This window comes from Lissotriton vulgaris, chromosome 2_1 (assembly GCF_964263255.1).
Source record: "Lissotriton vulgaris chromosome 2_1, aLisVul1.2, whole genome shotgun sequence".
Lineage (NCBI taxonomy): Eukaryota > Metazoa > Chordata > Amphibia > Caudata > Salamandridae > Lissotriton > Lissotriton vulgaris.
The window spans coordinates 631004603-631016854 of record NC_141687.1 but is presented as its reverse complement, the minus strand read 5'-3'; the positions used below and the strand labels follow the sequence as shown (position 1 = coordinate 631016854).

General features: G+C 48.4%; 1 protein-coding gene across 1 annotated transcript in view; it reads left to right on the top strand.

Moving 5' to 3' along the window:
- Nucleotides 1–12252, top strand: part of LOC147730901 (kelch-like protein 31) — an 81080-nt gene that overhangs the window by 41426 nt on the left and 27402 nt on the right. The gene's annotated exons all lie outside the window — the stretch shown is intronic.

The window sequence follows — 12252 nt, the reverse complement described above, 5'->3', positions numbered from 1 at the left end:
GTCAGAGCGGTGGGGCCGGGTGGGGGAGGGGATTTCGACAGACGCCGACGAGAGGAAATTCATTATTTATTTAATTTTCCCTCATGGTTGTCAGTCGAATACCCCCCCCCCCCCCCTACCCGGCCCCACTGCTCTTACCTGCACGGGCCGTTCCTGGACTGTCTTCCTTTGCTGTGCCACAAGTGCATGTAGACTAAACTGCGCTGTTGCTGCTCAAACATAATTCTACAAAGATAGAGGGTCAGATGTACAAAGATTCCATTCACAAGTTGGTTTCCAAATTGCACACCAACTTTTTGCACATGGAAACAAATTTTGCAAACCAATATGTACTATTATGTCAGTTTGCAAAATCACCATTCGCAGGGGGTCACAGGCCGACCTCCCTCACTAATATTCATTAGACAGGTTACAATTTGCAACCCCCTGTGATTGGCTGAAATCACTCGGGTAGTGTGGCCTGCAAGGGACAGCAGACTACCATCCCTGTTATTGCATTCCAAAACTATTTTTTTATCAGTCTGTGTTTCTTAGAGGAACCAGTGCTGTTTTTTAAAGTTTTTTGTTTAGAAAACTTCAGGGAGAGCAGGCAGTTATCTGCTTCACCATCGCCTATTGTCCTTGAAGCTGCCAACTTGATTCCCAAGGGTAAAGGGTTCCCTTCCCCTTCTGTCCTCATGTGTCACCTCTTTAAAGGGGTTGGTAACTTTTCAATGGATTGCAACTGGAATGGCAATCTCAGAGCACTGAAACATACACACTGAACAGCAATTTGGAAGGACCTTCTCTTTCACACCTCTTTCAAATTGCGATTCAGTGTGGGTCATAAACCCATTTTACGTGCTAGAAAAGTTTTCTGACTGGGTAAATGGATTTTGTACACAACAAAAAAAAATTGCAGTCGCAAAAAGCATGAAATTGTGAATTGCAGGATTTGCAACCAAAAAATCCTTTCTACATCTATCACGCAGCCCACTTATTTGTCATTTGCCAAGAGCCCACGCTATACACAGGATGCTTGAGGGTTATGCATCATGTCAGTAGCCTTCCGGGCTCTCTGGGATCTCCTGCCATAGTTTAAATGAGCTGCCACCAAAGCAGATCAAATTGAAACACTGCCTTCTGCTCCAACATTCCTCTGACCTGTTGCTGTGCGAAGACCCTCTTTTTCTCTCAGAAAAAGGGCCAGGCCATGACATATGTGCTCCAAGGCCTAATGAGGAGTCAGCATTTCAATTCAACCTGCAGAAGCTGATAAAGTCAGACACCATGTCTCCATCCAGCTTGGAATGGTGTGGTGCATCACCCATGCTGTGCCAAGCATTCACTTGCATAGTGTGAAGAGCCGGTGACCATGTTCCAAGTAGCTGTAATGTATAAACCCTTATGTGGCTTTTACATAAATTCTATACTACTAACATTTCCTCAACAATAAATTCATCATTTCGGGAAGGAATTTCCCCAAGCAATTAAAAGTGCTCTCATGAGAAATCTTCCTAAATAATTAAATCTAATCTCTGTCCCATTGAAAGACTTCCACTCATTGGTAGAGGCTGGTATCGGTGTCCATTAGTCAACTACAATCCCTATAGAATAATACAATCTATTTGATGAAGACCAGGCTGGTCAGGACAGGAAACCAAGACAACTCTTAGGACATGATAGTTAATCTTCTAGAAACAGTGAACAAAGGGATTGTCGTGTCTTCCTCGTAATAACAACAGACTACTTCTTTATGTATCTAAGAGCTTTATTCAACATGTGCTCTCAGGTCCCCGTCCCTACTCTAACTGACTAGCCCATCCCCTGGATCCTCCTCTTCCCCGCAGCCCACTAACTCCACCCACCCAACTACTAGACCGCTCACAGTCCCACATCTCCCCCTTTCTTAACAAAATGGAGTAACCAGTTAATTCATAGTTCCTCAATTAGTCGTTTAGGCCGTCGAACATCTCGTCGAGGCCGTTGGGAGCCTCCATAATAGGCAGTCTCACTCTCCGGCTGAGCGTCCACATTTGGAGGGTCTCTTATTTGGTCACAACTCTCACTGCATTCACCACTGGTTGGTTCAAATGTTCTAGTGAGATCATCTCTCAGAGCTGGAGTACATCTTTGTAAATGGGATATATTCCTGGTAATTCTCCGGCTGTCTGATTCTGCAGTCACCATGGTGCCCTTCTGGCGCGTAATGGTCGTTTTCTTTTGTTGGTCTTGTTTTACCACAACAGTATCTCCTTCCTGCAGGGAGGAGGGTCTGGCTCGCCGGCGTCGATCAGCATATGATTTCATGATCTCTTTGTTCGCACCATCGGCAGCTCGGACTTCGGAATCAATGCGGGCAGGGGACACGGGTCTCAGCGCGCCTTCCCATGTGGGAATTCTGGTCCGGATAGGTCGACCCAGCATTAATTTCGCTGGGCACTTGCCCGTGGTGGCATGTGGGGTGGTTCTATAGGCCCTCAGCACTTCATTGAGAGCCACTTGGAGATCTCGCTTATTCAAAGTTGCTTGTTGAAAAGTCTTCTTGAGAGTGGCCATGAATCGTTCCACAGTGCCGTTAGCCTGTGGCCACAACAGGGTGACTTTCCGGTGGTGGAAATTTAAATGCTTTGCAGAGTCCTCGAACTCCTGACTAGTGAATGGGGGACCATTGTCTGTTTTCAGTTCTTTAGGAACACCCCAGGCAGCAAACACCTTATCTAGCATTGCATTTGTGCTGGACGCACTGGTGGACGATACAAATTGAGCAATTGGGAATCGTGAATATTCGTCAATCACTACAAGGACATATTTGCCAGATTGCAGCAGGCCATAAAAGTCCATGGCCAATTCCTGCCACACTCCTTGAGGTAATTTAGTCATTTGCAGTGGCGGCGGCAGATCTCCAGACTTGACCAATTGACATTGAGGGCAATCTCTTAATGTGAGTTTGACCATGTGATCTAATAGAGGGAACCAGACACTTTCTCTCAACGCCCTTTTAGTTGCTACAATGCCACGGTGACCCTCATGCGCCAGATTGATGACTCCCTGGCATAGTTTCTTGGGAATGACAATTCTCTGATTCCTTAACAGGAGTTCCTCGGAGGTGGATGACAATTCCTCTTTGATGTGCTGAAATGCCTGCAGTTCTTGCCGAAGCTGTGGCTCACTCTCCCCTTCCTTATCAATGTCTCTCCACCGGTTGTTTCGCAAACAGCTCATAACTTTTTGCAGTGCTGCATCATCTCTAGTGGCTTTCTGAATGACCTCGAGGGGAACTGCTGGTGGCCTGGCCTGATCCACCACAAAATAAAGATACTCCTCAGCCATAGATGGCCCAGTGATCTGAGACTGCTGCGGATGGCGTGACATATATAGTCAGCAGGATTGGCCGACTTCCCAGGCTTATGCACAATGGTATAGATGTAGTCTCAAACCCCACCGTTCAATGCGAGGTGGCATCTTCGCTCGAGGGTTTCCAAATATGGTTACAAGGGCCTGGTGATCAGTCACCATCGTGAAATGTTTGCCATATATGAAGACGTGAAAATGTTCACACGCCCACACAACCGCCAGGCTTTCTTTCTCTGGTTGTGAGTATGCTTTTTCTGGGTCTGTCAAACTGCGACTCGCATAAGCCACAATGTGTCTTTGATCAGTGTTGTTATCATATTGTGCAAGTATGGCACCTAGTCCCACCGGACTGGCATCCACAGTGATTTCTGTCTTGCGCTTGGGGTCAAAATATGCTAGGTTGGAGGCAGACTCTACTGCCTTTTTGATCTCACAGAAGGCTCGCTCACATTGGGGGGTCCATTCAAACGGCTGACCCTGCTTGGTGAGGGTTCTAAGAGGATAACTGATGGTAGCATAGTCTTTGATATACCTGGCACAATAACTGGCCATGCCCAGGAATGACCTGATGTCTCCAACGTCCTGTGGACTCTTGGCGTCATTCATGGCAGCTACTTTGTCAGGGTCAGGCTTCATCCCGGCTGCTGAAAGAATGTGCCCGAAGAACTTGAGTGTGGACCGGTGAAATTCACATTTCTCTCGATTCAAGGTCAGGTTGGCAACCAACAATGCATGGCAAACTCGATCTAGTGCCTTGTCATGTTCTTGAGTGGTAGACCCATACACCAGTATATCATCACTGTAGTTCAGGGTGTTGGGTAAATGGTGAATGGTTTGACGAATGGCTTCCTGAAATATTTCCGCTGCTGAGGATATGCCAAAACTCAATCGCTTGTAGCGAAATAACCCCAGGTGTGTGACAAAGGTCGTGATATATCGCGACTTGTCATGCAATTCTAACTGATGATAGCCTTTATTTAGATCAAGTTTGGAGAACACTTTTGCGCCGTTTAAGGCAGATATCATGTCACTCAGATGGGGCCCTGGATGGCGCTCCCGTTCTATGGCCATGTTAGGCACTCGCATGTCCACGCACAAGCGCACTCTCTCGGGCGTCCCTTTCTTGGGAACTATCACTACCGGTGACACCCAGGGCGTGGGACCATGCGTACGTTCAATGATGTCAGCTTTCAGTAACTCTTGCAGTTCATCTTCGACGGCCTGCTGGAGCTGGAATGGCACCCTGCGAGGGTGTTGAGCAACAGGACGGACTTGTTCATTTATGTGAAGTTTAGTATGACACTTATTCATCTTCCCCAGGCCGGAGAACAACTTTGGAAATTTATGAATTATATCAGGATCATTCTTGACTTGATACAGAATATCTACTAGGCGAAGGCGTTCAGCGGTCGGCAAGCTGAGAAGGCAGTCCGCCTCTGGACCCTCAATAACATGTATGACAGCTGATATGGACTTAGTCTTATATTTAAGGGTCGTGGAGAGTTGCCCAAGACAGTTCAGTGGCTCTTTAGCCATCCATGTGTACACCCGGACATGTGCTGGGTTCAAGGTGGGCATTGGTTTCATCTTTCTATATTCAGTCACTGGGAGATAATTTAGCGATGCTCCGCTGTCTAGCACAAACTTAGTGCTATGGTTTCCTACGAGGATATCGAGTCGGGGGTACTTTTTCAACTGGTCCGGGTTAGCTACCATGCTTGCGTATTCATTGGTGTATTTAGGTTCCCAAGATGCTGACCGAAATTCTCGGGACGACGATCTGCAGACCCACTGAGATCGTCTCAACTCTCTACTAGAGTTTGGGGACTCAGGCAATGATTGAGTGTGATCTTGTGAGGTTCGCACGTGGTGATGCCGAGCACCCGGCCTGGACGTTCGAGCTGCACCATTCCTCATTTCACCTCGAGGATCTCCACGCAGAGCTTCCAAATGGTCCTTGTGCTTGCACTTCCGACACTGCTGGTCCATCACAGGACAGGCGTCTGTATGTGGGAGCTCATAACCACAACGATAGCATTTCTTGGTACGATCCGCCCTTTTGTCTAGCCGACGGGTTTCAGGGCGCCGGTGCCCGGCTTGCTGGTGCCAGGCAGATGACCTGTTTCTTCTGGGCCTTTCTCTGGAACGCATGCGGGATCTGACATTCTGGACTCTGTTGGCCTGCTCTCTTTTCTCCGCACACCCTGACTCCATCTTCTTGGCGTGCTCCTCGGCCTGATCGTGCACCCTTGTCATCTCCTCAATTTCATCAAGTTTGTGACTTTTCTTTAACAGCTCCCTTCTAAGTGCTTCGGATTGACACCCGTCAATGATTCGAAGCCGTATGGCATCTTCAGTGGAAAATGTGTCAAAATTGCAATATTGTGATAGTCGGAGCAGTCGTGTTAAGTAAGTGCTCATCAGCTCTTCTTTGTCCTGTTGAGCCTGGTGAAACATGTATCTCTCGTAATCAACATTACGCTTGTGCAGGAACTTTTTGTTTAAGGCCTCACGAACTTTGGCATACGTCCCGGTTTCAGCCGGAGGCAGTTCTTTTATTACTTTGCTAATGTCTTTTCCAACTAAATTACGCAAGGCAATCAACTGGTCTTCATCCACCGTCACCTTGGACCCTTTGATGTAGTCCTCGAAGTCTTCAACCCACTCCTGCCACCGTGGACCCATGCTTCCACCAGCTATCAGAGTCAATGGCTCTGGGGGCCTCAGGTGGGTCATGCCCACCAGGATTGGCTTGGCTTCTCTTTGTGGTGAGTTGTGCATTGACATGATGAATGATTTATCTAATGTTCCTGTTTAGTGTGACACTCTATCTCTCTTGACCACGTGTGGTCATTTGGATTGTCTTGTGCTTGTTCAAGGACTCTGTCGCTGCCTCTGGGCAGTCGTGTGATTCACTGTTCACAGTTTCAAGTGATGCCCTTATTCACGCTGAGCCATCATCTCATGTTATTCATGTTTTCATCAGTTCATTACCGTGTGGCTTGGAATGTCTCCGGCTTGTCTTCATGCAACAGGGTCACCTCATTCATGTGACTCGTCGGTACACTGTACTCGTGACACTTTATGTCTGCAATTCTGTGCAACACTACAAACACTCGTGTCCTTCTTTGTCTTGCCTCTCGGGGCGAGGCGCTCTTGGTACAGGCCGTTATTCGATCATTACTGTGCTCGAATTTCTTTAACAGAATGGCGCGCACTGATGCCTGACTCCAAGATGGCTGCTTCACTATTGACCAGGGAGGTCCTTCCCGTCTTGCCTGACTTCAAAATGGCCGCTTGACTGACGGCTTTCACTCTGCGACGTCCGACGATATGCACTCTTCCGTTGCAATAGGGACTCACCGGTCGCCACCACACTGCTGGCACAACGATCTCTCCAATCGTCTGCTTGTCTCTCGCCGGCCACTCCGCTTCACCAGGTACGCTTGGGCCGCAATTTAAACTTCGGCTTTTCGCGCGCATGCCACTTCGCACGCTTTTGGGGTGAGGGTCACTCGTGGCGGCTATCTCATCTGTTCAGTACTTTTCCGCGCATTCATCCTGATCTCACACTTACGATTTCGTAGCACGGTGGTACTAGGTGACTTTAGAGCTTGTCAGTAGGCCTCATACCACGCCGGGCCTCTTAGCTTCTCACCTCTTCAGGCGCGTACCGGCGCCAAATTCAAAACTTCACCAATGCTCAACTGCACTTCTCCGCTGGGGCTCTACGCGATCTCCCGATCACGGAACAGATACGAACTGCTGGCCTCTCTTCTCTGGGCGGCAATTTTTCTTGGGGCACCTGCGTCGCAACAGCGACTTCCTTCCCAATTTCTAGGAACGGGACCGAATGTCATTTGCGGGTTCAGGGACAGCAAGCTGTGCATCCCACCCTTGTCGCCAGTTGTCGTGTCTTCCTCGTAATAACGACAGACTACTTCTTTATGTATCTAAGAGCTTTATTCAACATGTGCTCTCAGGTCCCCGTCCCTACTCTAACTGACTAGCCCATCCCCTGGATCCTCCCCTTCCCCCCAGCCCACTAACTCTGCCCACTCAACTACTAGACCGCTCACAATCCCATAGGGGTGTCAGCCACCGAATCTCTCTTCAGTGTGTTCGATGCTGCGGACTTGCTGCTCCTGGGTAACTACTTTAAGGAAGCTTGCGACCTAGCCTTAAACCGGCTCTTCCTGTTTTAGTCGCATGAAACCGAGTTATACAAATGGGAACATACACCTCCTCACCATTTATGCTCCCTTGTGGATACCACAGCAGTACCCACTGTCCCCTCCCCATTAATCTATATCCTCTATTCCAAACCGTGATTATTGGACAGTATAATTTAGGATTTCAATCTTATGTGGATGATGCTCAGATCACTCTAAGAGCAGACAACAACAATTGCAGCGTATCAATGCTTACACAACGACTCCAAGAAATCCTACATTAGAGAAATAATAATTCACTTCAACTAAATGAAAACAAGGCAGGCCATTCTGTAGGGACTAGACACAAGTTAAAATGGACCTGATAGGAGGGGAAGAAGTCACATTGCCCTCGGAGAGTGGAAGAAGCAACACAGACAGGTAGATGGGTGGGGGATCAAGCAAATAATAATAGTACCTTAATCACATCGCCAGCAGGGGTAGGACTCTAATTGAAATGAAGAAATTTTTACTTAGTCCATGCTCCAGCCGAAAGAAAAGGAAGTGAAACCAGCTGGTGCTGCCTAATTTGAAGGCAGCAAATGAGAGTGACAATAAATCCTACGAATAATTAAGCATTGGGCAGGCTCCAAGCCCCTTAAATAGTAGATTATCTCTCCTCAGCAAGAGTGCATGCACTAGTGCATACTCCCACAGACAAGATCTATAAACACTAGAGGGCTCCTAATAGAGACAACTTACTTGGTCTACTTGTGAAGAGTCCTGAATTTTTTCTATGAAGACCCATTAATGGGTAAAGTATTGAAACGAGCTCCTTGCCAGGATGTGGCTGGAAAGAAACAGAATTACCCCGTGGTTTGTAACCCTTGGTTTTCTTTTATGATGCTTAAACAAAAGTCTAGCATCCCACATTCGACTCAGGTGAGTTCAGAGGATTGGCTTTTCACGGCTGATTCCTTTTCTTTTTCTGGCCTATTTTGTACTACTGAGAGATGATGCTCTTTTAACTGAGTAGCATTTAAGCAAAACTGTGACTATTCTCCAGAACTTAATTTTTTCTCAATTTCTCCCTATAGAATCCACACAGGGAGAGTGTAAATGAAAAAGTATTCCAATGCTCTATCAATCATACATATATAAACATTTCCTCGGAATGAAAAGACTATCCCCTTTTTATTCATTGCCTGTTGTGTAAACCTTAGAAAAGACATGTTAAACTGCTCGCCTATGTGTTCCCTGCAGTGGCATTGTTTTTTTGTGTATTTGATAGAGACCATTAGTTGCAGATTCCTTACCTTAGAATTTCCCCCAGGCGTCAGTCTGGATTCAGAGATTTTTTATCAGCAGTACCCTTGCGCATTGGTATGTGGCGCTGTACAGCTCCACGTCCTTCGGCGGCATCGTGGGTTCCAGGATGACGTCTCATGACCTATATAGAAGCCGCTAATGCGCGCTGATGTCAGTTCTTTGTTTTTCCATGCTAGCCTAAACGCTAGGAGAGAGCTACCCCTTAGCCATTTTTTGTCAACTTTTTTCTTGAGTCTTGGACTCCTGGTACACCAAGGATGTCCCAACGTCAGACTGGCTGCAAGCCCTGTGCCTCATGCCATCGGGCGATGTCCGTGACGGATCAGCATCTCATGTGCCTCTGGAGCGTGACCATGACCCAAAGTTGTGCTCCGCTTGCCAGCCATGAACTCAAAGGCTTTGCGGGAGCTGTCCCCAAAGCTGTTGGAGGCCAGGCACTCTGCTCTGCGTTGCTCCCATTCTCATTTGAGGGGAAGGTCATGAGTACTGTCACCGAGCCCACATTTCTCGTCACACTCCAAGTCGTCAGGGAAGTCGGGTAAGTCAGGCAAACACAAGAAGAAGTTGAAGAAGCACAGGAGTTCTTCAACTTCTCCCTGTCTGTCGGCTGACGACACAGGACTCAGAGGATCGTCGCTTGAAAGCTCCGTCCCCGGAGTCACCTTCTGAGATGACTCCATACCTCCCCACTTTTTCAGGAGCCAGAGCGTCTCCTGCCCAAATACAAAAGTTCTACGAGACCTTCTACCTCATTTTAGGGCATCGCAGCTCTGCTGGTGCGCTTTCAGGCCCCGCGGAGTTGGTTGGGGGCCCTAGGCCTTCGAGTCGGTGGCTTCAGCCTGACTCCAGAGGGCCCCGTGGATCCGTCCAAAGTGGGCACAGAGCCAGATCGATGTTGAAGGTATCGGTTCTGATGCTGGAAGGGACGTTTGTCCCTATGTTCATCCCTGGCATTCCTTTTGGGCCAGAAGTTGGTGAAGAGGAATGGGAGGAGCAGATGTACCCTTTAACCGATCAGCTTGAGGAACCAGACTGGCAGATGGACCTGGGTGACACCAGTAGTCTGGACACTCCCCCTGACACTGGCTTGCTTTCTCCCCTAACGTGGCTACGGAGGAGGGAGCTTCCTATGCTGTGGTGAGGAGGGCAGCCGAGGTCCGAGGTCTTGAACTCTCTTCGGTGGCAGTCAGGACTAACCTCCTGATAGAGGTGCTTTAGCCTACTGCTTCCACTTCCGAACCCCTTTTGCCATTCAATGAAGCCCTTGCTGATGTCCTTCTGGGCACCCGGACCAATCCCAGCACTGGGGCTCCTGTGGACATCAAGGAAATCACCCACCGCCATCGCCCCACTGCCTTTCGTCCTTTTGTGGCTATGGAAGGGGTGTCAATGGACGTCCTGTCCAGCCCAGCCACCGAGTCATGCAGGCTGTCCAGCCCTGCATGGCTGCAGATATGGGTTAGTGACCAGATGGCGGGCCAGTGTACCCTTTTCCCCCCTGCCACTGCCTTCAAACCTTCCTTCTCCAACGTTTCAGACCCATCAACGGCCATTTGGAGACAGGATTCGCCATCACTTCCTCCCTTGGCAATCCATCACGTTGGGCAGGTGGGTTCTGCAAGTTGAGATTACCCCACCTGTCATGCCACCCTCCTACAATTGAATGTTGGAGGATCATTTGGTACTTCTCTGCAAGGAAGTTACAGCTCTCTTGTCCAAGGGGGCCATAGAGAGCGTGCTAGATGTAGGACGTGGTTGTTATTCTCGGTTCTTTCTGGTGCTCAAGATTTCGGAGAGAATAACTCTGAGGCTGCTGGGTCTCATGGTCTCCTGCATTCTGCTGGTGAATCATGCCAGATGGCATATGCTGGCTGTGCAGTGGGACCTGAAGTTCTGGTGGGTGCAGCATAAGGGAAATCTTTCTGCCTACATCCAGATTTCAGAGGGAACTGCGCAACAACTGCAGTGGTGACTAATGAACCCAGATTGGGTCAGAGGCAGATCCCTCTCCCTTCCCCAACCATTTCTAACGACGATGACAGATGCGCCACTCCTGGTATGGGGCGGCCACCTGGGAGAGATGGAGATCAGAGGGGTCTGGTATCCAAATCAACCTTCTGGAGCTCTGGGCTATCAGTCTGGCACTGAAAGCATTCCTTCCCTGTAGGAGGCAAACTTACCACACGGTGTCCACTTATTTAAGTGAAGCAGCTTGCAGAAATCCAGGCAACCCTTATGGTGATTTTAGGGGTCTTAGACAACCATAGTAAGCTCTCTAAGAAAGCTCTCTAAGTGGTAGTGGTGAAGAGCAGCCTTCAGGCTTAGTCCAGAAGGAGTGTTAAGCATCTTGTTTTACCAGAACTAATCATATAGTGTAGGTTAAATAAAAAAGAACCACAAAATGTAGTTATAAAAATAGTTATATTTATTATACACACTCACTAACACATTAGTATATCTCCTACCAGAGATATCAACACAATATTTGAAATGTAAAATAGGTAAGTAAGCACAAATACTCAGTGGTCTCCAGGATGCAACCAAACCATGATAAAGAAGTGGAATGCGAACTGTGACCAAAGTGGGGACTAAGACCAGAAGACTCAGAAGAGATTGGTTCACAAGGAACCACCCGAGGTAAGTACCCAGGAATCCCACTGAGGCTATGTGCAGAGTGGGAACACAGGCATATACTCAATGCAAGTCAATGGGAAAGTCGTAGTTGAAGCTTTTAAAAAGAAGGACCCTTACCAGTGGACCCTGAAGAAACCCTGTGGAAGGCAAAAGGTTCGAGAATCACCCCTCCAGTGAATACCCCAGGAACTAGGATACCCACACCAAGGAAGCCGGGTGCATAGATGAGAAGAAACTGCCATAGACCACAATGGAGGACTTCAGAAAAGATGACGCTGCCGAAGAAGGTGAAAGAGTCCGGTGGAATCCAAGGAGGGATTCGTGGACAGAAGTACCTGCAAGCAAAGGGGACAGAGCCTATGCCACTCGGAAGTGACCAGGAGGCACGGAAGACCAATGGCCACTGATGATGGGAGATGCAGGGGTGATGACAGTGACCTTGTCGCTGGAGCTCTGAGGAACAGGCAATGCTGTGGAAGACCAGGAGCCATTCACTAGCTGTTCCATGTTGTAGGAGAGTAGGGTCTGCAATCCTATGATCACCCAGATTTTTTGCTTTTGTTTCACTGGTTTACGACTTTCTCTGGCTGTGGGCCTGCCAATCAGACCCACAGCCTGGCTGTTCTCTCTCTAAATTACAACATGTACCCTAGGTGCATTTACCAATTGGTACTGGGCCACCTTATCAGACCCTGTAACTCAGGGCATAGGTGTACCCAGGGCTGCCAGGGGCTGCAGCATGTATTATGCCACCCCTGGCTGGCCTCCTAAATTTGACACAACTGGCTGCATGACAGCTGGG